At 43.6% G+C, this 26,881-nt stretch overlaps 1 protein-coding gene across 1 annotated transcript in view; it reads right to left on the bottom strand.

Moving 5' to 3' along the window:
- Positions 1-26,881, bottom strand: part of LOC126145105 (lysozyme-like) — a 120,711-nt gene that overhangs the window by 92,799 nt on the left and 1,031 nt on the right. The gene's annotated exons all lie outside the window — the stretch shown is intronic.

Below are 26,881 nucleotides of genomic sequence, written 5' to 3' on the forward strand. Positions count from 1 at the left end.
CCAGTGTGGCATCGAATGAAATAAGACTTCCACGTGGCGGCCGAACTCCCCCGGATGGGGCCTCCCGCCGAACGACGCCATACGCTCATTTCCATTTTTTATACACTACTGGTCATTAAAATTACTACACCAAGAAGAAATGCAGACGATAAACGGGCATTCATTGGACAAATATTTTATACTGGAACTGACATGTGATGACATTTTCACGCAGTTTGGGTGCATAGATCCTAAGAAATCAGTACCCAGAACAACCACCTCTGGCCGTAATAACGGCCTTGATACGCCTGAGCATTGAGTCAAACAGAGCTTGGATGGCGTGTACAGGTACAGCAGCCCATACAGCTTCAACACGATACCACAGTTCATCAAGAGTAGTGACTGGCGTATTGGAAAGAGCCAGTTGCTTGGCCACCATTGACCAGGCTTTTTCAATTGGTGAGAGATCTGGAAAATGTGCTACCAGGGCAGCTGTCGAACATTCTCTGTATCCCGAAAGGCCTGTACAGGACCTCCAACATTGGGTAGTGCATTATCCTGCTGAAATCTAGGGTTTTGCAGGGATCGAATGAAGGGTAGAGTCACGGGTCGTAACACATCTGAAATGTAACGTCCACTGTTCAAAGTGCCGTCAATGCGAACAAGAGTTGACCGAGACGTGTAACCAATGGCACCCCATACCATCACGCTGGGTGATATGCTAGTATGGCGATGACGAATACACGCTTCCAATGTGCGTTCACCGCGATATCACCAAACACGGATGTGACCATCATGATGCTGTAAACAGAACCTGGACTCATCCGAAAAAATGACGTTTTGCCATTTGTGCAGCCAGGTTCGTCGTTGCGTCGCAGGTGCTCCTGTCTGTGATGCAGCGTCAAGGGTAATCACAGCCATGCTCTCCGAGCTGATAATCCATGCTGCTGCAAACGCCGTCGAACAGTTCGTGCAGATGTTTGTTGTCTTGCAAACGTCCCCATCTGCTGACTCAGGGATCGACACGTGGCTGCACGATCCATTACAGCCATGCGGATAAGATGCCTGTCATCTTGACTGCTAGTGATACGAGGCCGTTGGGATCCAGCACGGCGTTCCGTATTACCCTCCTGAACCCACCGATTCCATATTCTGCATAGTCATTGAGTGTCGACCAACGCGAGCAGCAATGTCGCGATACGAACAACCGCAATCGCGATAGGCTAAATCCGACCTTTGCCAAAGTCGGAGACGTGATGGTACGCATTTTTCCTCCTTACACGAGGCATCACAACAACGTTTCACTAGGCAGCGCCTGTCAACTGCTGTTTGTGTATGAGAAATCGGTTGGAAACGTTTCTCATGTCAGCACGTTGTAGGTATCGCCACCGGCGCCAACCTTGTGTGAATGCTCTGAAAAGCTAATCATTTGCATATCACAGTATCTTCTTCCCGTCGGTTAAATTTCGGGTCTGTAGCACGTCATCTTCGTGGTGTAGCAATTTTAATGGCCAGTCGTGTACATCCACTGGCACACCTGTAACGCTGCAGCAGTGTAGATTGGTAGGGCAGTTAGCATAGCAAACCAGTAGTAAAAATGTAGTTGCCGATAGAGCAGCTCATCCCCTGCAGAAAGTAGAAAATCTAACAGTAATGCGCTGCTAACAACTATTAAATATTACGACCCGCTAACGTATTAGGTGATGGGTTTATGATGTATTGATAGTATTGTTGAAATAAAGAATTTAAAAAAACACTTCGGCTCCAACTGTTACGGAAGCACCCACTATATGAGCACTAACAATTTGCCCACGCTGGATTCATTTAGCTCTGACATAATGCATTCATATCTACAAAGAACACTGTTCTGACCACGACTGACACTTGTAAAGTATTGAGGACATTGCAAAGGTGCCATTCGTGGTGAAGTATTAGGTCTGTAACTTTGCTTCCTGTGTGTTGCAATAGATGGCAGTAGCGGCAAGCGGTGGTACAGGTGGTAGGTCATTCATAACAGTCGTCTGATTAGCTCAGGCGACTGTATACATGACGTCATCAAAACATTAGGTGACTTGATTGCATCATAAAATAATTCTCGATTAAACATGTCAAACCGCGCGGGGCAGCCGCGCGGAGCAGCCACGCGGTGTGGGGCGCCTTGCCACGGTTCGCGAGGCTCCCCCCGTCGGAGGTAAATATGTCGACTTACGAGCTCAGTTCTCGTCATTTTCGAGAAGTTAATTTTTTGCTTGAACATTAGAAAATCTACAACTGACAAGGGGAGGCCACGACGTTGGGCTCACGGATTTACTTCAGACTTTGTACACCTCTAGTAGGCCATTAAAACAAGATACTGTGCAAGTAGTAAGGTGCACTACTCTGGCAGTTCCGAGAAGTTCTACGCGTCTGTTGCCCTGATGTATCTGTGCGTAGGCCGCGCGGGATTAGCCGAGCGGTCTCAGGCGCTGCAGTCCTGGACTGTGCGGCTAGTCCCGGCGGAGGTTCGAGTCCTAGCTCGGGCATGGGTGTGTGTGTTTGTCCTTAGGATAATTTAGGTTAAGTAGTGTGTAAGCTTAGGGCCTGTGACCTTAGCAGTTAAGTCCCATAAGATTTCACACACATTTTATTTTGATTTATCTGTGCGTAGGGGCCGGACACCAGAGTTCATTGTGGTCAAGTGGTTAGCGTTGAAGCTTTCGCAAGACCTGTATGAAGCGACGGTTCGACTCCCGCTCAGAGCTTCATTTTTGTGGTACCAAGTGTAAATTCTGTGATATTCAAAACAATTGCACCTACACTATGCGTTCTTGCTGCACGTCTCACCGCTACGCAGGTTAACTGCCAGCTGAGGCCTGCCTCCACGTCTGCAGCTTGAACTGTGGAGGTCAAAGTAGTTCCGCGTATCTTACCAGATTGCATGTATAAGGGATTTCGCAAATCACGGCAGGCATACATTTTCAGAAAATCTGTATCCCTTCCTTCATTTGCTTGTCGATAGTTATAAATGTTTGTTCTAATAATTAAATTGAATTAAAAATAGTAAGTATTCAAACAACATTAAATTCATTAAAACTTCACGCAAATACGCGTGATTTTTTTAAAATATACTACCTCTCAAATGTCAAATTAAATAATATGACTAGTGATGAAAAAATAGATTAAAAATTAAGTTTGAACTTGAGTCGAACCGTTACCTTTGACACGTTAGTGCTACAAAGCTTGAAAGCGTGACCACCGTGCTCTAGCAGCCAGAGGCTATGGACAATACATCGTTACATAATAGACGCGTGAAACTTCTCTTGCCATTATCTCTGAATAGTCACAAGAGTGCACCTTACTGCTCGCACTTTATGTTGGGTTAATAGCGGACTTAAGGTGTACAAAGTTGGAAGTAAATTGGTAATCCCAACGTCGTGGTCTCCCCTTGTGAGACTCAAAAATGCTGAGTAAGGCATATTGTGAGGCACCTATTAGGGAAAGAACGTGAATAGGATGGTTTCAGCGCTTCATGAACTGTAATTTTGACGTCGAAACCAGAATAAAGGAGAAGCATATTATTTATTGTACGCTGACGATGCTGCTATCTGCAGGAAAATATTTTCGTAGTACCGTTGTTAGGAACTGCGGAAAAACGTGGTCAAAATTTATGCCTGGTGTAATGAACGGCGGCTCTCTTCAAATCGGAGATTATATATATAAAACAAAGAGAAATAATCCGATATTTTCGGATTACAAGATTGATAGAGAACGTCTTGAGCACGTCAAATAAGTATTTATAGGTAATACCAAGAAAGGTATGACATGGACCGATCACGTAAAATCGGTATTAGGAAGGCATTGGATTTGTTGCAAAGGTACGGGGAAAATGGAATGCATGTGTGAAGGAAATTGCTGATTCGACTAATTTTAGAGTTTGAATCGTTATCATGTAGGCATAGCAGCAGACATAGAACGATTTCAGAGACTTACTGGCACGATTGTAACATGACGACGCAGCCCATACAGATATCTACACCTAAATCAATACACCGCAAACCACCGCATGGTGAGTGGCGGAGGGTATCCTGTACCAGCACTGGTTACTTCCTTTCCCGTTCCACTCGCAAATGGTGCGAGGGAAAACCGACTATCTATATGCCTCTTTTTTTTTTTGTTTGTGGTTTTAGGGCGCAAAACTTCTATGGTCATTAGCGCCCAGCCCGTGACTTAAGACAGTAAAAAACCGAAATTGAAAACCAGCAGCAATGGGAACAAACTCATAAAATTGGAGAAACTAAAAGTAGAAAGAATGCTTAAAAATCCACTACAGACAGGGGGTGGTTGTCCCCAAAAAAAAACTTCAAATGACTGACGTCATTTCACTGTCACTAATAAACTGGAGAACGCGGTCGGCTGAGCGCGTGTCATCTGCTAAAATCGACGATAGATCAGGCGATAGCTGTAGACGGGAGCGTAACGGATTAAAATAGGGGCATTCAATTAAAAGGTGTCTGACCGTCCACGGCTGAGAGCAGTGGGGACAGAGTGGAGGAGGATCACCGCTTAAAAGATGTCTATGGCTAAAAAGACAGTGCCCTATCCGGAGTCTAGCTAAAATTACCTCCTCCCGACGACGCGTTCGGGAGGAAGAGGTCCAAGCGCAAGGAAGGGCTTTCACTTCCCGCAATTTATTACGGGGAAGTGTTGACCAATGCGCATGCCATAAATGAGCAACTTGGCGACATAAACCGCTCCGTAGATCGGTGAAGGGAAGCGACTGAATAGCTGGCCGAGGAAGAGAGACTGCAACCTTGGCCGCCATATCGGCCGCCTCATTCCCACAGATACCAGCGTGTCCCGGTAGCCAGAGGAACGCCACCGAGACGCCCCCCAGGTGGAGCAAGCGCAGACAGTTCTGAATCCGGTGGACCAGAGGGTGCACAGGGTAAAGAGCTTGGAGACTGAGGAGAGAGCTGAGAGAATCGGAGCAGATAACGTACTGTATCCGCTGATGGCGGCGGATGTAGTGGACAGCCTGGAGAACAGCGTAAAGCTCCGCAGTATAAACCGAACACTGGTCGGGAAGTCGAAAGCGATTTGGGGTGTCGCCAACAATATAGGCACTCCCTACACCTAATGATGTTTTCGAGCCGTCGGTGTAAATAAATGTGGCGTCCGTCATTTGTGCACATAGAGCAGCAAATGCCCGACGATAAACAAGTGTAGGGGTACCATCCTTGGGAAATTGACAAAGGTCACGGAGCAGGCAGATCCGGGGACGGAGCCAAGGCGGTGCTGTACCCCAAGTTGTCAAGAAGGTTTTCGGAAAGCGGCAGGAAAGAGAATGGAGCAATTGACGGAAGCGGACTCCCGGGGGTAGTAGGGAGGAGGAGCGGCCTGCATACCCTACATCAAAGGAGGCGTCGAAAAAAAGGTCATGGGCTGGATTAGCAGGCATGGACGACAGATGGCTAGCATAACGACTCAGGAGGACTGCTCGCCGATTGGACAGCGGAGGTTCAGCAGTCTCAGCATAAAGGCTTTCCACAGGGCTAGTGTAAAAAGCTCCAGACACTAAACGTAATCCACGGTGGTGGATAGAGTCGAGACGCCGAAGAATAGACGGCCGAGCAGAGGAGTAGACTATGCTTCCGTAATCCAATTTTGAGCGCACTAAGGCGCGATAGAGGCGGAGAAGGACCACTCGGTCCGCTCCCCAGGAGGTACCATTCAGGACACGGAGGGTGTTAAGCGATCGCAGACAGCGAGCCGAAAGATAGGAAACGTGGGAGGACCAGCACAGTTTTCTGTCAAACATAAGACCCAAGAATTTAGCGACGTCTGAAAACGGAAGGTTGACAGGACCTAGATGTAAGGAGGGCGGAAGAAACTCCTTTCGTCGCCAAAAATTGACACAAACGGTCTTACTGGGTGAGAAACGGAAGCCGGTTTCGATGCTCCACGAGTGGAGGCGATCAAGACATCCTTGAAGACGTCGTTCAAGAAGGCTGGTCCGTTGAGAGCTGTAGTAGATCGCAAAATCGTCCACAAAGAGGGAGCCCGAGACATCAGGAAGGAGACAATCCATAATTGGATTTATGGCGATGGCAAACAGTACAACACTCAGCACGGATCCCTGGGGTACCCCGTTTTCTTGGGAGAAAGTACGGGAGAGAGTAGTGTTCACCCGCACCCTAAAAGTGCGCTCTGCCATAAATTCGCGAAGAAAAAGGGGCAGCCGGCCTCGAAAGCCCCAAGAGAATAGTGTGCGAAGGATGCCTGTCCTCCAACAGGTATCGTATGCTCTCTCCAGATCAAAAAATATTGCTACCGTTTGGCGTTTCCGGAGAAAATTGTTCATGATATAAGTGGAGAGAGCAACAAGATGGTCAACTGCAGAACGATGCTTTCGGAATCCGCATTGGGCTGGTGTTAAAAGACTGCGGGATTCCAGCCACCAAGCTAAACGGTAATTCACCATACGCTCCAAAACCTTACAGACACTACTCGTGAGAGAAATGGGGCGATAGCTAGAGGGGAGATGTTTGTCCTTTCCAGGTTTCGGAACGGGAACGACAATAGCTTCCCGCCACCGTTTGGGAAAGGTACTGTCGGTCCAAATTCGATTATAAAGGCGAAGGAGGTAACGCAGACTAGGGGTTGATAAATGCAGCAACATTTGGACATGGATACCATCCGGTCCTGGGGCGGAGGAGCGAGAAGATGAGAGGGCATGTTGGAGTTCCCGCATGGAGAAAACAGTATTGTAGCTTTCGTGATTTTGAGAGGAGAAAGCAAGAGGTCGCACTTCCGCTGCACGTTTCTTCGGGAGAAACGCTGGCGGGTAATTTGAAGAGCTCGAAATCTCAGCAAAGTGCTGACCCAACGAGTTAGAAATTGCGACGGGGTCCACTAAGGTATCATGCGCGACAGTGAGCCCAGAGACCGGGGAGAAACTAGGCGCGCCTGAGAACCGTCGAAGCCGACTCCAAACTTCCGAGGAGGGAGTGAAGGTGTTAAATGAGCTAATAAAGAATTTCCAGCTTGCCTTCTTGCTATCGCGGATGACGCGACGGCATCGCGCACGGAGCTGCTTATAGCGGACACAGTTGGCCAAAGTAGGATGGTGACGGAAAATGCGAAGAGCACGTCGCCGCTCACGTATTGCGTCACGGCATGGCTCGTTCCACCAAGGAACTGGGGGGCGCCGGGGCAATTCAGAGGTGCGTGGTATTGAACGTTCCGCAGCTGTAAGGATAACGTCGGTAATGTGTGTGACCTCATCGTCGACGCTGGGAAAGCGACGGTCATCGAATGTCGCGAGAGACGAAAAAAGTGTCCAATCGGCTTGGGCAAACTTCCAGCGTCGCGGGCGCATATATGGCAGTTGAGGCTGCAGTCTAAGGACACATGGAAAGTGGTCACTCGAGTGTGTATCATCAACGGCGAAGCGCCGAGCTAGCGGAACAGTACCGACCGCAAGGTCCAAATGAGATAAAGTTGTCGTGGAGGCAGACAAAAATGTGGGGACCCCAGTGTTGAGACAAACTAGATCCGCTTGGTGAAAGACGTCTAGCAATATGGAGCCACGTGGACAAGGATGTGGAGATCCCCAAAGCGGGTGGTGGGCATTGAAGTCCCCAACCAGCAAATAGGGGGGTGGAAGCTGACCAAGAAGATGAAGGAGATCAGCTCGTGCCATTGGTGTGGACAATGGAATGTATACAGTACAAAGAGAGAACGTGTATCCGGAAAGTGAAAGACGGACGGCGACAGCTTGGAAGGAAGTGTTTAAGGGGATTGGGTGATAATGGAGAGTATCATGGAGAAGAATCATGAGTCCTCCATGGGCTGGAGTGCCTTCAACAGAGGGGAGGTCGTATCGAACGGACTGAAAATGAGGGAGAACAAAGCGGTCATGGGGACGCAGCTTTGTTTCCTGAAGACAGAAGATGACCGGCGAGTAGGATCGTAAGAGGATCGACAATTCATCCCTATTGGCTCGAATGCCGCGGATATTCCAGTGGATAATGGACATGGGGTGAACAGAAAATGGAGGAATGTGACCAAAGTTGCTGTCAAGTCAAAGACTGCTCGGAGCTAGCGACCGACAGCATGGAATGGCAGTCAGCCGAAGGCAGAAGATCCTGATCCATAGGTTGGTCAGGAGCAGCTCCTGCCACCAGCGATCGGCCGGTTGACCGGCCACCAGCAGTGCGCCTCGGCGACACAGAAGACGGCCGAGGGCGATTTCCGCCAGGTGGTGCTGTAGAGGGGGCACGCCTTGGCGGAGAAGGAGAGGAACTGGGTTTCTTTGTAGCCTTCTTGGAAGAATGGTGTTTAGATGAAGGAGGAACCGATGGTTGGGAAGTTGCGGTACGTAAAAACTCTTTACGAGTATGCTCTTTTTTCGAAGACTTGGCGTCCGACTTTTGGGCACGAGATTTAGCAGAACCCGACGAAGGGTGAGCCATAGAGTGGGCAGGCGAAAGTGGTGAGGTTGAACGAGCGATCTTTGCGCTGGCCGATCTGACGACCGTGGCACTAAAGGTGAGGTCGCAAGTCTGCGTGGCCGCCTCCTTTGTTGGCCGAGGAGAAGCAAGGACAGTGCTGTATTTTCCTGTCTGAGGCACGGTGGGCTTGCGACTGGCGAATAATTTTCGAGCAGCAAAGGTCGACACCTTTTCCTTCACTCTTATTTCCTGGATGAGCTTTTCGTCCTTAAAAACGGGGCAATCTCGAGAGGAAGCAGGGTGGTCACCCATACAGTTGATGCAGCGAGGGGATGGAGGTGGACAAGTACCCTCATGGGCCTCCTTGCCACACGTAACACATTTGGCCGGATTGGAACAGGACTGGCTGGTGTGATTGAACCGCTGACATCGATAGCAATGCGTAGGGTTTGGGACGTAAGGGCGAACGGAAATTATCTCATAGCCTGCTTTGATTTTCGATGGGAGTTGAACTTTATCAAATGTCAAGAAGACAGAGCGGGTTGGAATGATGTTTGTGTCAACCCGTTTCATAACTCTATGAACTGCCGTGACGCCCTGGTCAGACAGATAGTGCTGAATTTCTTTGTCAGACAATCCATCGAGGGAGCGTGTATAAACGACTCCACGCGACGAATTTAAGGTACGGTGCGGTTCCACCCGGACAGGAAAGGTGTGGAGCAGAGAAGTACGCAGCAATTTTTGTGCCTGAAGGGCACTGTGTGTTTCTAACAACAGGGTGCCATTCCGTAATCTGGAACAAGACTTTACAGGACCTGCAATTGCGTCGTCACCTTTCTGAATAATGAAAGGGTTGACCATGGAGAAGTCGTGACCTTCATCAGAACGAGAAACAACAAGGAACTGTGGCAACGATGGAAGAATCGTCTGTGGCTGAGACTCAGTATACTTACGTTTGTGAGCAGACATAGTGGAAGGTGAGGAAACCATTGCGGAAGAATCCCCCATGATTACCGGCGTCTCCGATGGCGCGCTCCTCCCTTGTGGGGGCCCTCTCTGAGGGCACTCCCGCCTTAGGTGATTGTTCACACCTCAGGTCACACCTCCCGACAAACGGACGGAGGGACCAATCGGCACTTTCGGAAGGTATCAGCTCGGGTAATCACCCCTCCCTGGGCCTGGCCGTTACCAGGGGGTACGTGCGTGTCCTACCTGTCTACCCGGGGTGGGGAATTACGCGTTACCCCGTCACCGGCTACGCACAAAAGGCGTGGGTCGGCCTTCAGACACGCACAGGGAGGAAGAAAGATCAAGGGAAAGGAAAGAAGAGAGGTCTCAAACGCCGCAGCGGAGAAAAGGGAAAGAGAAGAGGTAAGGAAAAGAGAAGGACAAAGGAAGGAAGAAGACATAAAAGCAAGGAAGGCGAAGAATGCAGTACATTTACGAGCGTCCGTCTCCGGACGTAGGCACAAACCATACTCCCAGATGGGGAGAAAGGGAAGGAAAGAGCCAGAGGTGAGGCAAAGATAGGGATGGGGAAGGATGCGGAAGGGGAAGGTATGCAGCCCGGAAAGGAAGGAAGGCCACATTAGCTCGGGGTCCCGTGCTCGCTACGCACGTATCCACAAAAGAGTTGTGGACCCCCTGGGGGGATCTATCTATATGCCTCTGTACGACCCCTAACGTCTCTAATCTTATTTTCATCGTCCTTAGGCGAAATGTTCGTTGGCGGCAATAGAATCTTTCTGCAATCAGCCTCAAATGTCTTCTCTACATTTTGTAGGTACTGCTCTTGGAAATGAACGTGCCTTCCCTCCAGTGATGAGTTCCCGAAGCATCTCCGTTATACTCACGTGTTTTTGTGGTACTTAAATGGGACCCCTTGGAGAGAAGACGACATTCTTCCCGCGAAACCGAGTATCTTAAATTTTAAGAAGCTGTAATAGAAGAAAACAGTGCACCCATTACGCTACCAACAACGGGTAGTGAACATGAAAATAAAATTATAGGTATTAGGCGTAGTTCTCACTGAGGCCTTACGATATGCGACGCGAATCGCGATATGACGCATAAACAACCAGCACTGGTGGAATGTGTAGCAACGTCGTTGAGATGACTTGACTGGTTCACACTGGGACGACAACGATACAACACCGATACCACAGAAAGAAGTTCAATATGCGGCAAAAATTTCTAAGCCCTTGTCCAGTAATAAAATATGACAGGAAGCAAAGCATGTTTTAAATCTAACTTAGAATCATTTCTCCTGGACGACTTCTATTCCATTAACGAATTTCTGCTTCAAAACTGGTAGCCAACAAAAATTAAATAAAATAAAAATAAATAAAAAACTTTGTGAGTGTAGTTGTATGAGTAAGACTAAAAAGTGTTTCCATTAACGTTGCTTCAAAATGGTTCAAATGTCTGAGCACTAAGATACTTAACATCGGAAGTAATCAGTCCCCTAGGACTTAGAACCACTTAAACCTAACTAATCTAAGGACATCACACACATAACATCGGAAGTAATCAGTCCCCTAGGACTTAGAACCACTTAAACCTAACTAATCTAAGGACATCACACACATCCATGCCCGAGGCAGGATTCGAACCTGCGACCGTAGCAGTCGCGCGGTCCGGACTGAAGCGCCTAGAACAGCTCGGCCACCGCGGCCAGTTTCATTAATGTTAGCACCAATCATGTATACATATTCTGTGCAATGACTCGGTCCATAGCGTTTCGATAAACGAATCATTCAAATGGTCTGTGGAACATGGAACTAACTATATATAATTGGATTGTGCTGAAATCGACTTAAAAATGTTACCCCTAAACTGGTCTCACACACACTACTTTTGCGAAAAGGTAATGAAATTGCACTGGATGTGAAGGCCCCAAACCACTTTAGAATTCAACTGACAATGGATTAGTAACAAGTTGAGCAACAATGGAAAGGAAACTAGAATGTAATGAACTCGTCACGTAGGAGATCGGAAAAGTTGATTCTAGAATTTATATAAAAATTAAGAGGTATGCCGGAGTAAATTAAACGACTAGGTTAGAATTTTAGAAAATTAAGGTTACTTAGAAACATACCAAAGAGTTATTTTCTTAAAAATATTGTGTTTTAAACACCAAAAGAAACAGCAAGTATGGAGAAAACTGGATTCAGAAAAATATTACACAGAAAAAGGCAAGAGTTTGAAGTCAACGATTAAAGGAATATAATATCTACATCTACACATCTACATCCATACTCCGCAAGCCACCTGACGGTGTGTGGTGGAGGGTACTATGAGTACCTCTATCGGTTCTCGCTTCTATTCCAGTCTCGTATTGTTCGTGGAAAGGACGATTGTCGGTATGCCTCTGTGTGGGCTCTAATCTCTCTGATTTTATGCTCATGGTCTCTTCGCGAGATATACGTAGGAGGGAGCAATATACTGCTTGACTCCTCGGTGAAGGTATGTTCTCGAAACTTCAACAAAGCCCGTACCGAGCTAGTGAGCGTCTCTCCTGCAGAGTCTTCCACTGGAGTTTATCTATCATCTCCGTAACGCTTTCGCGATTACTAAATGATCCTGTAACGAAGCGCGCTGCTCTCCGTTGGATCTTCTCTATCTCTTCTATCAACCGTATCTGGTACGGATCCCACACTGCTGAGCAGTATTCAAGCAGTGGGCGAACAAGCGTACTGTAACCTACTTCCTTTGTTTTCGGATTGCATTTCCTTAGGATTCTTCCAATGAATCTCAGTCTGGCATCTGCTTTACCGACGATCAACATTATATGATCATTCCATTTTAAATCATTCCTAATGCGTACTCCCAGATAATTTATGGAATTAACTGCTTCCAGTTGCTGACCTGCTATTTTGTAGCTAAATTATAAAGGATCTATCTTTCTGTGTATTCGCAGCACATTACACTTGTTTACATTGAGATTCAATTGCCATTCCGTGCACCATGCGTCAATTCGCTGCAGATCCTCCTGCATTTCAGTACAATTTTCCATTGTTACAACCTCTCGATACACCACAGCATCATCTGCAAAAAGCCTCAGTGAACTTCCGATGTCATCCACCAGGTCATTTATGTATATTGTGAATAGCAACGGTCCTATGACACTCCCCTGCGGCACACCTGAAATCACTCTTACTTCGGAAGACTTCTCTCCATTGAGAATGACATGCTGCGTCCTGTTATCCAATCACACAATTGGTCTGATAGTCCATATGCTCTTACTTTGTTCATTAAACGACTGTGGGGAACCGTATCGAACGCCTTGCGGAAGTCACGAAACATGGCATCTACCTGTGAACCCGTGTCTATGGCCCTCTGAGTCTCGTGGGCGAAAAGCGCGAGCTGGGTTTCACATGACCGTCTTTTTCGAAACCCATGCTCATTCCTACAGAGATTTCTAGTTTCCAGAAAAGTCATTATACTCGAACACAATACGTGTTCCAAAATTCTACAACTGATCGACGTTAGAGATATAGGTCTATAGTTCTGCACATCTGTTCGACGTCCCTTCTTGAAAACGGGGATGACCTGTGCCGTTTTCCAATCCTTTGGAACGCTACGCTCTTCTAGAGACCTACGGTACACCGCTGCAAGAAGGGGGGGCAAGTTCCTTCGCGTACTCTGTGTAAAACTGAACTGGTATCCCATCAGGTCCAGAGGCCTTTCCTCTTTTGAGCGATTTTAATTGTTTCTCTATCCCTCTGTCGTCTATTTCGATATCTACCATTTTGTCACCTGTGCGATAATCTAGAGAAGGAACTACAGTGCAATCTTCCTCTGTGAAACAACTTTGGAAAAAGACATTTAGTATTTCGGCCTTTAGTCTGTCATCCTCTATTTCTGAGAGAGAAATCAGTAATGTCTTCTAAAGGCTATGAAAAGGTACAATGAACAGTTGATAAGAGAAACAATTTAAATTATGGGTCCCCAAAAAAAAAAAAAAAAAAAAAAAAAAAAAAAAAAAAAAAAAAAAAATGTACGCTGGGTAGACATCAATTATCAGTCGCCATGGCAAAAGGTACAATATCTAACAGCAGAGAAAACTATTTAAGCGTTCCAGGACCCCTTTGTGTTGTTTCAGACGAATATGAAAATAAAGAACGTGTTTACAGTGTGGAAACACGAGGTGAAGTCGAAGTTTTAATCATCACCTCGAAAGAAATAATTATTTTTTTCTCTATTTACAGGTGCACGCCTGCCGTCTTACAAGGGAACCTCCCCATCGCACCCCCCTCAGATTTAGTTATAAGTTGGCACAGTGGATAGGCCTTGAAAAACTGAACACCGATCAATCGAGAAAACAGGAAGAAGTTGTGTGGAACTATGAAAAAAATAAGCAAAATATACAAACTGAGTATTCCATGCACAAGATATGCAACATGAAGGATTGTGGAGCTCAGGAGCGCCGTGGTTAGCGTGAGCAGCTGCGAGAGGAGAGGTCCTTGGTTCAAGTCTTCCCTCGGGCGAAAAGTTTATTTTCTTTATTTTCACAAAGTTATGATCTGTTCGTTCGTTCACTGACGTCTCTGTTCACTGTAATAAGTTTAGTGTCTGTGTTTTGCGAACGCGCCGCAAAACCATGCGATTATTATTCATGTCGCGAGCTATATTTGCTGGATTCATATTGCCCACGGAATACACCTCACGTATTTAATGCACTCTCGTCCACAGTAGCGAACAGTCAACTGCCAGCCAGGGAGCCTCGTTAGCAGGAATACTCTCCCTTCCGTGCGCTGTAGTCGAGTGACGTCGTGTGTTTCGATGTTTGTTTAGTTGTAGCGCCCCATACTACGGCGCAGTTACATCGCATCGGACGGACAGATAATTGTCTGAAAATAAAAAATTAAACTTTTCACACGAGTGAAGACTTGAACCAAGGACCTCTCGTTCCGTAACTGCTCACGCTATCCACGGGACCACGGTGCTCCTGAGCTCATGTTGTCCTTGATGTTGCCTATGTTGCGCATGGAGTACTCAGTTTGTATATTTTGATTATTTTCTTCAGTTGCACACAACTTCTTCCTGTTTTCTTGATTGATCTGTGTTCAGTTTTTCAAGGCCTATCCATTGTGCCAACTTATAACTAAATCTGAGGGGAGTGCGATGGGGAGGTTCCCTTGTTAGTACACATGGAAATCAGCGCGCCTTAAAACCGTAACACGCCGCAAGAGGAGTCGTTTAGTAAAGTCGGGAACCGTACACTTATTCGATTTCTGCATTTGTAGGGGAACAACACTGCAGCAGTCTATGCTGAATTGGCGGAAGTGTACAGCCACAAGGCATCATCATTGGACACAGTGGTCAGATGGCTATAAAATCTTGCCTCATACTTCGTATTGTCGTAACACGACACCCCATGAGTCGCTCCTCTTTCCTCGTACAGCGAAACCACTGCGTGACAGGCTTTTCCAGAAGAACGACGAGGTGGTTTTTGATGTGCAACATTTCCTAAATAGCCAAAAACGCAGACTTGTACAACCGAGTTCTCTGCCAAGTCACTCCTCACTGGGAAAAATGTCTCATTCGAGGGTGAATATGTGGAGTGGGAGCACCACCAAGTTTCACTATCGCAACTTGCTATTTTCAAAGTGGTAATTAAAAATTTAGCACTAACGCTCGTACTGCCAGTCATTCGCAGCATGAAGAATGGATAAGCACGTGGGGGTAATGCTTCGACAGAAACCCTCGAAGTGGGAGGAAACGTGATTTAGATGCAACTTACAAAATTATTTACGGACTGTGTGGGCGGCCCAGACATTGGAGATGCTGGTCGAGGAGGAAGACCGTCGACCACAGACGACAATGTATAGATAGCCGAGGAACTGTTTCACGACAGTCACAGGCTTTCCGACGATAAGGGCGTTCACACAGCGACACTCCAATAACTCCGCGACCGAGTAGATTTCTATCGCTGAGGGATAGAACTATTGGTAGAACGTTCCGGCCGTTGACTGCAGAGCCCTGACGACTATGTTAAAAAGTGCCATGCAACTGTCACATTGAAGTGTAGTACAGCTTTAATAAAAGTTACTTTACCTGCCAAAATAATATGTAACTTCGAAGCCCCCTCGTACAACACCAGAAAGAACGACGACCTGCGTTATTGTTTAATGAGTCTAACATTGCTACAGAAAGGAGTTAATTATGCACCCATCAAACTGACAATTTATCCCCTCGAAAGAAAATGTTTCACAAACAAAAGAAGTGTTTTGTAATGTAGATAAAAAATGTTTCTCCTTAGCAAGTCGATCTACTCGTACCCATAGAAGAATTTTTGAATACTTAGTAAAAAATGTAAATGGCGAGCATGTGCCCAAACAAATAATTATTTTCAAATATTTGTATGTTTATTCCACATCCTAATGTTAACGTCAGTATGATCTAAGGCACAGCTAACCAACAAACTAATAGCCTTGTAAGACACGGAATGTGAAATGTAATCTGTACGAGAATCAAGTATGCTACGAAGTGAATACGTGGAAATAGGCGTTAGGTATGATGGAGATTTCGCGATAGGGACAGGGTAAGTTAGACGAATTGAGTTTTGCAGAATGACAAACTGGGTAGAAATCCAGCGTGCCCTTCTTGCCTTACGTCTCATAAGTTAGGGACAAGACTGACCCCGTGACAGGCAGAAATTCAGGACTACCACCTACAGCAGGTTCGTAGGCAAGGCCCATTAATGAACAGGGCCTGAAATACCATCGGTTGCAAGATGTGTGCGGGGAACCACACGACAAATAGCTTGGGAAAATCCCAGCGACAACGTCTGGGTTGTCCCATACCTCTAGCCGACCACCAGCGTTCTTTGAAAGTGACTGCCGCTCCAGCTGACAGTACGCTGAGAATCCAGCAGCCGGAGCTGCTCTCGTCCAAAAGTCGATTTTAAAGCCAACATTAGTATCGAGATGTTTTACCCGGCTTTATACACCCACTGGCTTTTGAACCACGATGTAGCTTAGCCTTTGTCATATACTCGAATCATTACAAGAGACAAAAGAAGCGATAAGTGAGGAAAAATCTATGAACGATTGAGGATTGAACCTCTAACTTTTGGACGTGTATTCTGATAGTTACCTATTTAGAAAGGAGGTACCCCACCTAGAAAGGCTAAAATCGAATAAACATGATCTTAAATACGTAGTTATGTCTGGTCTATCACCCACCACCTGTGAAACTCTGCATTTGTAAACAAACTACGTTTGTAGGTTAACGAATCTGAGAACAATAGCAGCACAAGTTGCTGAGGGAAGTATACCGTATGACAGACAATTATGACCAGCAGATTCAAAAGAGTCATAAAATATCTCTGAAAAGATGGACATACAGAGTAATAAATGAGGTATTATTCGGTGAAAACATTTGTTTGAAAGAATATACAGAATGTTAGGCGTATAGATGCAGATATTTTTACTGGTGACTGAAGACAATGTACTTTACAACATTACATCAGTCTTTACTTCACTGGCAGACTAATAATTATTGTTATTAGGAGTAGTATGTTTTTACATTGGTTAGTACCTCCAAGTACAAGTGGCAAGAGCAAGCCATTAATACTTATTTTCGCCTGGGCAGCGAGTCAGGTGTTGAAGTGTTCGCACATGGACGCAAAACGGGTAGTCTATACTGATAGGCTAGTTCACTTGCAAGGGGACCATACGAACTTCCTCTCGCCTATTTGATTCACATTGACAGACTGTGTAGGAGACGCCTAAGCCTAACATATGAAGGGCTTATTTCAATAGTGGCACAAGTCCATTTTTGTTCATATTGAGATACAGAGTCCTATAGTTAAATGAGTGCTGAAAATCTGCAGCTGAGATACCAGACATATCCAAGCATATGACTTCTTTCTGTTTGTTTGGACCATTAATGTCAGAAGCGTTATAGACAGAAACGTAGAGATAATGGACTTTTATCACTGTTGAAATAAGCACTTCATATGTAAACAGGAAAACCCAAGCTTCAACAGTTTGAGAAAATTGAGTTTGAAAATTATAGGAGTGCTTGTGCTGTAATCTTTGTAGGGGCATTAGTGTTCACGCTATCCACAACAGAGAGTAAGCGCGTAGCTTCACGTACGCCAGGTGTCTCTAGATCAAATCTCGTTGCCGCTAGTTTATTTTTCATTCTCATGAAATTTTAAGAACAGATTTATTGTGACCGTGAAAAATATCAATATCTAATCATTTATTTACTATTTTCCTAACGCGTAAAATTGAAAAAAGAAGAAAAAATTTTTCTTAAGGAGATTGGAAATGAAAAAAAGGATAAACGAAAAGCTTCAATCAAATCAGGATAGTCATTTTATTTATATTACTGTATATTTTTGACAAGAATAATGTGTAAACCACGCAGCACTGCACGAATCAGGATGATGCCGATCGTAGAAATATGGAAAATGTTCAAATGTGTGTGAATCTTATGGGGCTTAACTGCTAAGGTCATCAGTCCCTAAGCTTACACACTACTTAACCTGAATTATCCTAAGGACAAACACACACACCCATGCCCGAGGGAGGACTCTAACCTCCGCCGGGACCAGCCGCACAGTCCATGACTGAAGCGCCTCAGACCGCTCGGCTAATCCCACGCGGCAGTATGGAAAATAGTAATTATTGCGATATACAGCAAATGTAAGGAACGCCGAATTTTTCTATGTTCATGATTTTTTTCCAGTGTGTCTATCGCAAAACAAACTGTTTCCATTCATAAGCGGTTCTTGGTCGTCACACTGTTTCACGGCGTACCACGCATATCGAAGCTTAGTACAGAATATTGGTGCAAAAAACTCACAGAAAAGAACCGGCAGCAAGATTCGATCCAGAGACCTCGCGCAAATGAAGCTAGGTGCTTACTAAATCAGTTGTGGACATGTTGGGTATTAGAGACCGTGCAAAATATATAAGCACGCCTAAAATTTTCATACTCTATTTTCTCGAAAACTGTTGAGAGTTGCATCTTCCTATTCCATATGTTGAAGTCCAAGTCGTGCCGTGTACTCTGTCAATACGAATCAAATCGGTGAGGTTAAGTCCGTACGGTCCCCTTGTTAGGACCGTGCAGGAAAATAAATTATGTGATATGTTTGCGGGAAGACTATTAGACGCAGAGAAAAAACAACTAACACACTGAAGTGGGCACATATTAAGGTACAAGCGATCACAATATCTGCACTTATACCCTTAACACCCTGTAACACATGCAGTACTTAAAAATAAGATTTTTCCCCTAAACAGAATTTCTACTGTTGTCGTACGTTCTTTCCTTCATTACTCATCGAAGTATATATGTGAAATCAGTAGCGAGAGAGTGAAACTCAGCATGATGTTTCAGTCAGAGGCAAAGATCTGGACAATTTGATTCCTCTAGCTTTTTTACTGGACTATCGGTATAGTAGTGGAGCTAACACCCAATTTATGTAATATGTCCGCATGTTGCCGTTGTCGAGTAACCATACTGTTCCAATCCGTTGTGTTGTAATTATTTCATTAATATTCTACATTTGCACTTCGATGAAGAATAAGGGGAAAATGCATAACACAGGAACCCCCAATGTGGGAAATGTGATTCTGTATGCAATGAGTGTTATTTACGGCACACGTTTAGCTTTTGGCCAAGTAATACGTCATTTATGACTGTTGTGGATCTTCTGGTCACAGCTGTCTGTTACATGATATGTTTCCTCAGCTACTTGTGCTTCTTCAGTTTTCAGAATCGTTAATCTTGAAACATATAGTGTACACAAATGCACGGTATTACTTGTAAATGACCCCCGTGTGGTATAAAAGATATCTCCGTATCTTAAAATGATTTTTCTTCGATTTTAGGTGTTCAGATCGGGGGACATCGGCTGTTAGACATAGACAGAAACTACAGTCTAACTATACGTCATAAATCCCCGTGGATGGAGTGATATTACGACAGAATTAACCTTTTACTTGTGTTACACGTAGCAATGAACTGAACATGCAATAGTTTATATGGTGTCTTGCTACCAGAGTAGGATTCACGTAAATTTTAACACCTGACAACGAGGCTTCGTCTTTTTCTGTTTAGTGTCTGGACAGAATGTATTTAATTTTTTTTAATTGGATCGATAATTATATCAAATACTGAGAATCAAATTTTCGTTGCCCTCGGAAGCTGCTAAATAGCCACCCTCCAACTGAGGCCATGCACCATGCACCATACTAGCCGTTTAGTACATAGATGTTATTCCATACGGACGGCAACTCATGCTGGGCGCTCTGCTAAATTTGAGAAGAAATTAGTTCACTATACATAAAATGTGTTCGTGAATGTGTGTTAATTAGTCGAAAGTCAATCGCTCCTCGCCGAAATGCTTTGTACAGCTGATGATCACAACAAGATGAGATGTTCATGAGTAAGGAATGCTAGGAGCAGCAAAAGTGTTATTGCGAGCCCAAATACGTAAAATACAGGAAGACCTACACGGGACCGACGCTTGGTGCAAAAGTGACTTGACTCTGAACGTGATGCGTAAGCATAGAGAGAAAGACGCATTATTGCACGATTAAACGATTTAAAGAACAGTGGCTAGAAGCAGCTCCTTCCACCGTACGTACGGGGCTATTTAAAGTGGAACAAGCTCATAAAACTAATTACATGAAAGGCAAATGCCAGACAGATTCATTGGAACAATCCTCATGAAATTTAGTTCGTCAACGAAGGAGATAGCTTTCAAAACTATCGTTCGACCAATACTCATCAGTATGGGATCCGTTCCAGACTGAATTGATATAGAAAGTAGAGAAGGTCTAAAGAAGAGCAGCGCATTTCGTTACAGATACATTTAGAAAGCACAAAAGCATCAGAGGTGATCAACTAACTCTAGTTTGGGACACGGGAGGAAAGACGTTCTGCAGCACGATTTAGCTTACTTTTAAGTTCCGAGAGCTTACGTTCCTATAGGATTCAGCAAATATTTTGCTCCCTCCTATGTATATGTTGAGGAAAGACCACGAAGATAAAATTAGAGAAGTTCGAGCCGACATGGAGGCTTACCGGCAATCCCGCGAACTTTTCGCAACTGGGAACAGGAATGGGAGAATTGACACTGGTACACAAAGCACACTCCGCCACTCGCAGCAAGGTGTCTTGCGGAGTATAGATGTAGCTATGTAAGACGACACATAAGGCGCAAATATGATTCAATATGGGTAGGATGATCAGGCACTGTACCTTGGCCTTCAACGTCAAACGATCTCTAATTTTTCTCTCTGTCATCTCAAAAGTGAAGTGTACAGCATCCCCGTTGATACGCCTGAGGATCTGGAGCAGGATCTGTTCAGTCCTGATGAGATTTGCGAGATGATACGGGCGCTTCAAAGAATTCATAGCTCACTGCAAAGACGAATGCAGTATAGCACCCGAATGTAAGGTTGGTTGGTTAAAATGGGAAAGGGACCAAACCACTTGGTCATCGGTCTCTCCGAATGTGAGGCCAAGTGGAACACGTCCTCTAACAGGTACCAGTGTACGGTAAATTGTATCACATAGCGATCTGGAGTAGCGTTGTATTTCTTGTTACGATAGGCTCTGAGTGGAATTACAACCCACTTAGCTCGGGAGTTAATAGGAAAGTTAGATTTCAAATATATTTTTGCTAACTAGTGCAATATTTCATGCTGAAGTCAGTGGCCGCTCGTAGCCACACACTTACAGTTACATCGGAAACGGCTAGTTTGTGGGGCCGTATTTGCCGGAACGTTTTTGCTTTTAGTGTCTTACATATTAATCGTGTCAGTTTTTACTAATAATTGTGACATACCCTCTATAGTAGTGATGAGTCTTTTCCTGGTCACATCCCGAGCATGAAATGATGTTCCATACCTCATTAGCACTTTATCCTGACCGGTGGAAGAGTTGTACTGAAGCGGACTGCACGGGGTTCCCTTGCTGTCATTCGGGTCGCTATCTGTTAACAGTGCCGCGTCAGCTGTATTGACGTAGCAAACGAATTACCTGGACGGCTCTTCAGAGAACTGCGGAAGCGTCAGCAGTGGAAAGGCCACTGTACCCGGACCCGGTACTCTTGTCACTCTTCTATTGTGGCTGTTGGTGGATGCTACGGTGCGGTCAATTTCAAAGACGCACGCTGGCATATCTCTAGGAATTCCTCGCCACGGGCGTGACTCTGAAGTCACTGCCCGCAATCACGCTATCTATGGTCTGACAAGGGAACCTCCCCATCGCATCCCCCTCAGGTTTAATTCTAAGTTGGCACAGTGGACAGACCTTGAAAAACTGAACACAGATCAATCGAGAAAACAGGAAGAAGTTGTGTGGAACTATGAAAAAATAAGCAAAATATACAAACTTAGTAGTCCATGGGCAACATAAGCAAAATCAATGGTAGGGTGAGCTCAGGAGCGCCGTGGTCCTGTGGTTAGCGTGAGCAGATACGGTACGAGAGGTCCTTCGTTCAAGTGTTCCCTCGAGTGGAAATTTTAATTTTTTGTTTTCAGTTTATGCCACAAACTCTTACGTTTTCATCACTTTTTGGGAGTGATTATCACATCCACAAGAAAACCTAAATCGGGAAAGGTAGAAGAATCTTTTTACCCATTCGCCAAGTGTACAAGTTAGGTGGGTCCACAACATATTCCTGTCATGTGACGCACATGCCGTGACCAGTGTCGTATAGAATATAACAGACGTGTTTTCCTGTGGAGGAATCGGTTGACCTATGACCTTGCGATCAAATGTTTTCGGTCCCCATTGAAGAGGCACGTCCTTTCGTCGACTAATCGCACGGTTTTGCGGTGCGGTCGCAAAACACAGACAGTAAACTTATTACAGTGAACAGAAACGTCAATGAACGAACGGTCAGATCATAACTTTGCGAAAATAATGAAAGTAAACTTATCACTCGAGGGAAGACTTGAACCAAAGACCTCTCGTTCCGCAGCTGCTCACGCTAACCACGAGACCACGGCGCACCTATGCTTACATTATTCTTGATGTTGCCTATCTTGCGCATGGACTACTCAGTTTGTATATTTTGCTTGTTTTTTCATAGTTCCACACAACTTCTTCCTGTTTACTCGATTGATCTGTGTTCAGTTTTTCAAGGCCTATCCACTGTGCCAACTTATAACTAAATCTCAAGGGGTTGCGATGGGGAGATTCCCTTGTGAGACACACGTCAGCAGGCGAGTAAAAGCCGCTGTACTAGACGTTCCCTTAGTGACGAAACAATGTTTTATGGACGAAGCAGAGGACAGATGTGTCAATTTGAAATGGGGAACAACTGATTAGCTATGGCCAAGTGTAGAGACTGCGACTGTGTAAAATAATTGAGTTAAACTGCTACCTGTCTCACTTCCATTTCTTTTATGTTTAACAGACGTCCTCCAAATTCAATAAATTCAACAGTCTGCATAAAAATATTCAATTCACTCTTGATATCAAGAAATCGGGAAACAACCAGCAGATGTCTTTCAGTGTACACAGGAAACCCATCGCTACAGACACTACTTTACCAATCTCTTCCACACATCTCTTCACACACCAGAAACAGAAACCATAAAACGTACCGCATTGACAATGAATATGACCTTTCACGCTCTCAACAAACAATAAACAAACTGAACAAATATAAGCAAACCACATTTGCAACCGACAGTTCTGTAGCAGTTAAACTTATTCAAGTCTTGGTATAATGTCTGATGAACTAGCTACGTTATTAGAAGATACAGTTGAAAAAATCAGAATAAGCACCTCGAAAAAAGTACGTAGGATGCATATTAACAGATCTTAACATATCTTGCATTTACAAAATTACCTGAGGAGCACATAGTCCAAAGCCCAGAGATGTATACGGACGTCATCATTCTGTTCCAGGATAATGTCCTCTCACATTTTGCACTAAAGAAAGACATTCTTGGCTGCCGATTTGCTTCGGACGAAGAGGTGCAGATCTGGGTACAATCATGGTTCCACAAGCAACCGGAAACATTTTTCCAGGAACGCACTGATCGTCTTGTCTCGCAGTGGGATAAATGTTTTGTCTTGACAATTACTTTCGAAATAATTAAGAGTTTACTTATTTTTATCCATCTGTCTCGTTATCATTTGACTACTCCTTACATGTAAATGCCCATGTACAAAGTGTATTGTAGTTAATAGCGAAAATGACTAGAGTGGAAGTATACGATAACAGAAGCAAAAACTTTCCGGGAACACGGATATGCAAACGAGTCATTACCGAGATAATTGCTACTGCTATGTGTGGTTACGAGCTGCTGCTGACTTCGGTATGAAATATTATATATATATATATATATATATATATATATATATATATATATATACACCAAGAGTGGCGCGAACGAAAATTGGAGTTCAAAATTGACCAACCAGTGAAATTAGGACGAACAAATATTCGAATAGACTGTTTGGCCTTTGCAGACGACTTGGTTATTCTAACGCAGGACATCCAAATTGCTCAGAAACAAATAGAAATTCTTAAAGAAACAGCAGAAAGAGTAGGTCTCCAAATCTCATTTGAAAAAACACAGTATATGACTAGCAACAAACTGGCACCCAAACTTTTGGAAACTAAGTATGGAAAAATCAAAAGAGTTTCCCAATTCAAATATTTAGGTGAAACAATCTCCGAGACTGGTCTAGAAAAAATTGGAAATGAAATTCGTTGTCAAAAGATGGAGACAGCTTTTAGACTTACAAAAGACATCTACAACAAAAAATGTCTCTCGAGGTACTCTAAATTGAGACATTACAACACGGTCATAAAACCAGAGTGCCTTTATGGGGCTGAAACGCTAATTTTAAACAGAAAAAAGGACATTCAAGAAATCCAAAAAAGAGAAAGAAAAGTAATCAGAAAAATTCTAGGTCCAAAATATACTGAAGAAGGAACATACAGGCTAAGAGCAAATAGTGAAATTCAACAATACACCAGCACATATTCGGATATGAAAAAACGCAGATTAAAATTTTATGGGCATATTAAAAGAATGGATGCTACCAGACTAACTAAACAAGTAGTGGAATTCTACGAAAATCGAAGTAAAGCTAAATTTGAGACAATAAAATGGATTGCTGCTATAAAAGAGGACATGAAAGAGGCAGATATAAAACAAGATGAAATTCAAGACAGAAAATTATTTAGGCAAAATATTCATGACTGGGTAGTTGGTCAAGCTGAAAAACCAAAGAAAACTGGAACCACATGGTCTGATGAAAGGAAAAGAGCTCATTCCGAGAGAATGAAAACAATTTGGGCAGAGAGAAAGTCTAAAAGAAAATAACTGAATGCCCCGTGATTGTACTTCGCGTGGTCCAGTAGGGCCCAAACGTGAATAATAATAATAATAATAATAATATATATATACACTATAAATTTTTCGTTTAAGTCCCCATCTAATTGGCTCTAATCACACCAATTATCCACGTTCGAGATATATGATATATGGATAATGGGACACAGGTTTATTCTGCTGCTGATGTAATTTGGTTTAAAGTGGAGGGGACTGTACTAAAAACACCCCACATCAAGCCCCTGGATTTTGATGGCTGGAGTGATCACGAAAGTGAACTATTGGGCACTCTCATTGATACGTTTCAGGATATAGAGCACTGAATTGTGCAGTCTTGATAAGATATACGAGATTATATGAAAATGTTTGAAAGAATTCATAACTCTCTGCAGCTAGAAACTGCAGTGTTGCATCCAAACGCGAAAACCGACGCATGGAACAGCACCTTTAGCAGGTGCAACTGTGCTCCAAATTGTCACATTTAACATGCTGAAGTAGTATTGTATTTCTTCCAACGGTGATATATGACAATTATTAGATAACCGAAAAGTTGCATTTCAAATACATCTGCATTAATTAGGACGATAGTTCATACTGAAATCAATTGCAGCTCGACATTACAATTATCGCAAACAGCTTGTTTGCGAACCTGTGCTTCTGGCGGAATTGCCAAAGGCATGCCTCCCCCACGCCACCACCACCACCACCACCACCACCACCAGCGTTAGACGTTTAGAAATTTTTTTCCTATGTGGATTTAATAAATTTCACAATTTTGTACGTAAGTTTATTGATTAAATGATCTATATTGATGAAAACTGTTGCGCACAACAAATTAAATGTATCATGAGAGTAATTTCAATGGAAATTGTGTAAACTACCTAAAGAACGGAAGTAAAACAAAATGTTTCTCTTATTTTTTTACGATAGATACTGCACAACTGTTTTAGTATGATGTATAATTAAAAAAGCAAAAAAGCAGATTGTTTGCTCCTCATAAATTAATAGTAGTGCATAAATTATTAAACAGAAATAAAAGAAAAAGGGCAATATTTAAGAGTAGACAAAAAGAAATCACATCCCGAGAAGACTGTATCAAAATAAATTCCATCGTACATCAGCAGCTTTCGTCGCCAATATAGGTGTGAAATCGCGTGTTATTGTGTTTGTCTTCTTCCAAATTGTACGATGAGACAGAACCTTTTATTAATGTAAATCAAGTTTTTTTTATTTTTTTTTTTTGTAGAAACTATGACAGTATAACGATACAGCCTCCCTCAGGACTCATATGAAATGTCCGATTCCGCTTTCTTTTTATATGCATCTGGATAGTTACCGGACAATTTAGTGCCTCCCAAGGCCTTGTATGCGTGTAACATGCTCTCCTAATTGATAAAAAACTTTATATTCATTGCGAAGGCATGTGGAATGTTCTGGAAGGATAGGCGTCGTCGTAATTATCCGTGGGATAAAATTATGCACATATACTAAATTAAGTAACTAATCAAGAAATTTAAGTAATACGTCCTTAGCAATAAATAATTAGAGACTGCAGAGATGTTAGCATGAAAAATCAATGCTTCTAATTAACAAAATTGTAATCTAAAAATCCAATAACAGAAGACCTCACAGCTTAAAAGTTATTACCAAGCGATGTATTTTGATTTGTTATTTTTATGTCTTCTTCTGTAATTAATATTGTTTGTAATTACATTTCTAATTAATTCTCCAATTGTTTATATCTCTCAGTTTTCCAGTTTCCAGAATTTGAGGCCTTATTTGTGCATTTTATGTATGTAATCGGATAAGCCAAGAGCTCTGTACTACCACTGAAAGTAACCAAATCGATACTGTAATTACGTAACTAAAATAATACGAGAGACATTATTGTAATTAAAGTTCTGATTATTTTCTGATGGAAAACTTAAAATATTACTGTAACAGATTGTCATTGAATATTGTATTTTATATTTTATTCGGCTGTAACATCGGTTTCTTTACGTTTTGTAAATTTTAATTGTAACATCAAAATTGTACAAAATTAATAATGCTTTATTTTGGAAGTTATTTTTACAATTCTATATAATGCGATGCAGCGACGAGTCAGTTTTGAAGTTACTTTTGGAAGTCAAAGAGATC

Source organism: Schistocerca cancellata, chromosome 2 (genome assembly GCF_023864275.1).
Source record: "Schistocerca cancellata isolate TAMUIC-IGC-003103 chromosome 2, iqSchCanc2.1, whole genome shotgun sequence".
NCBI lineage: Eukaryota > Metazoa > Arthropoda > Insecta > Orthoptera > Acrididae > Schistocerca > Schistocerca cancellata.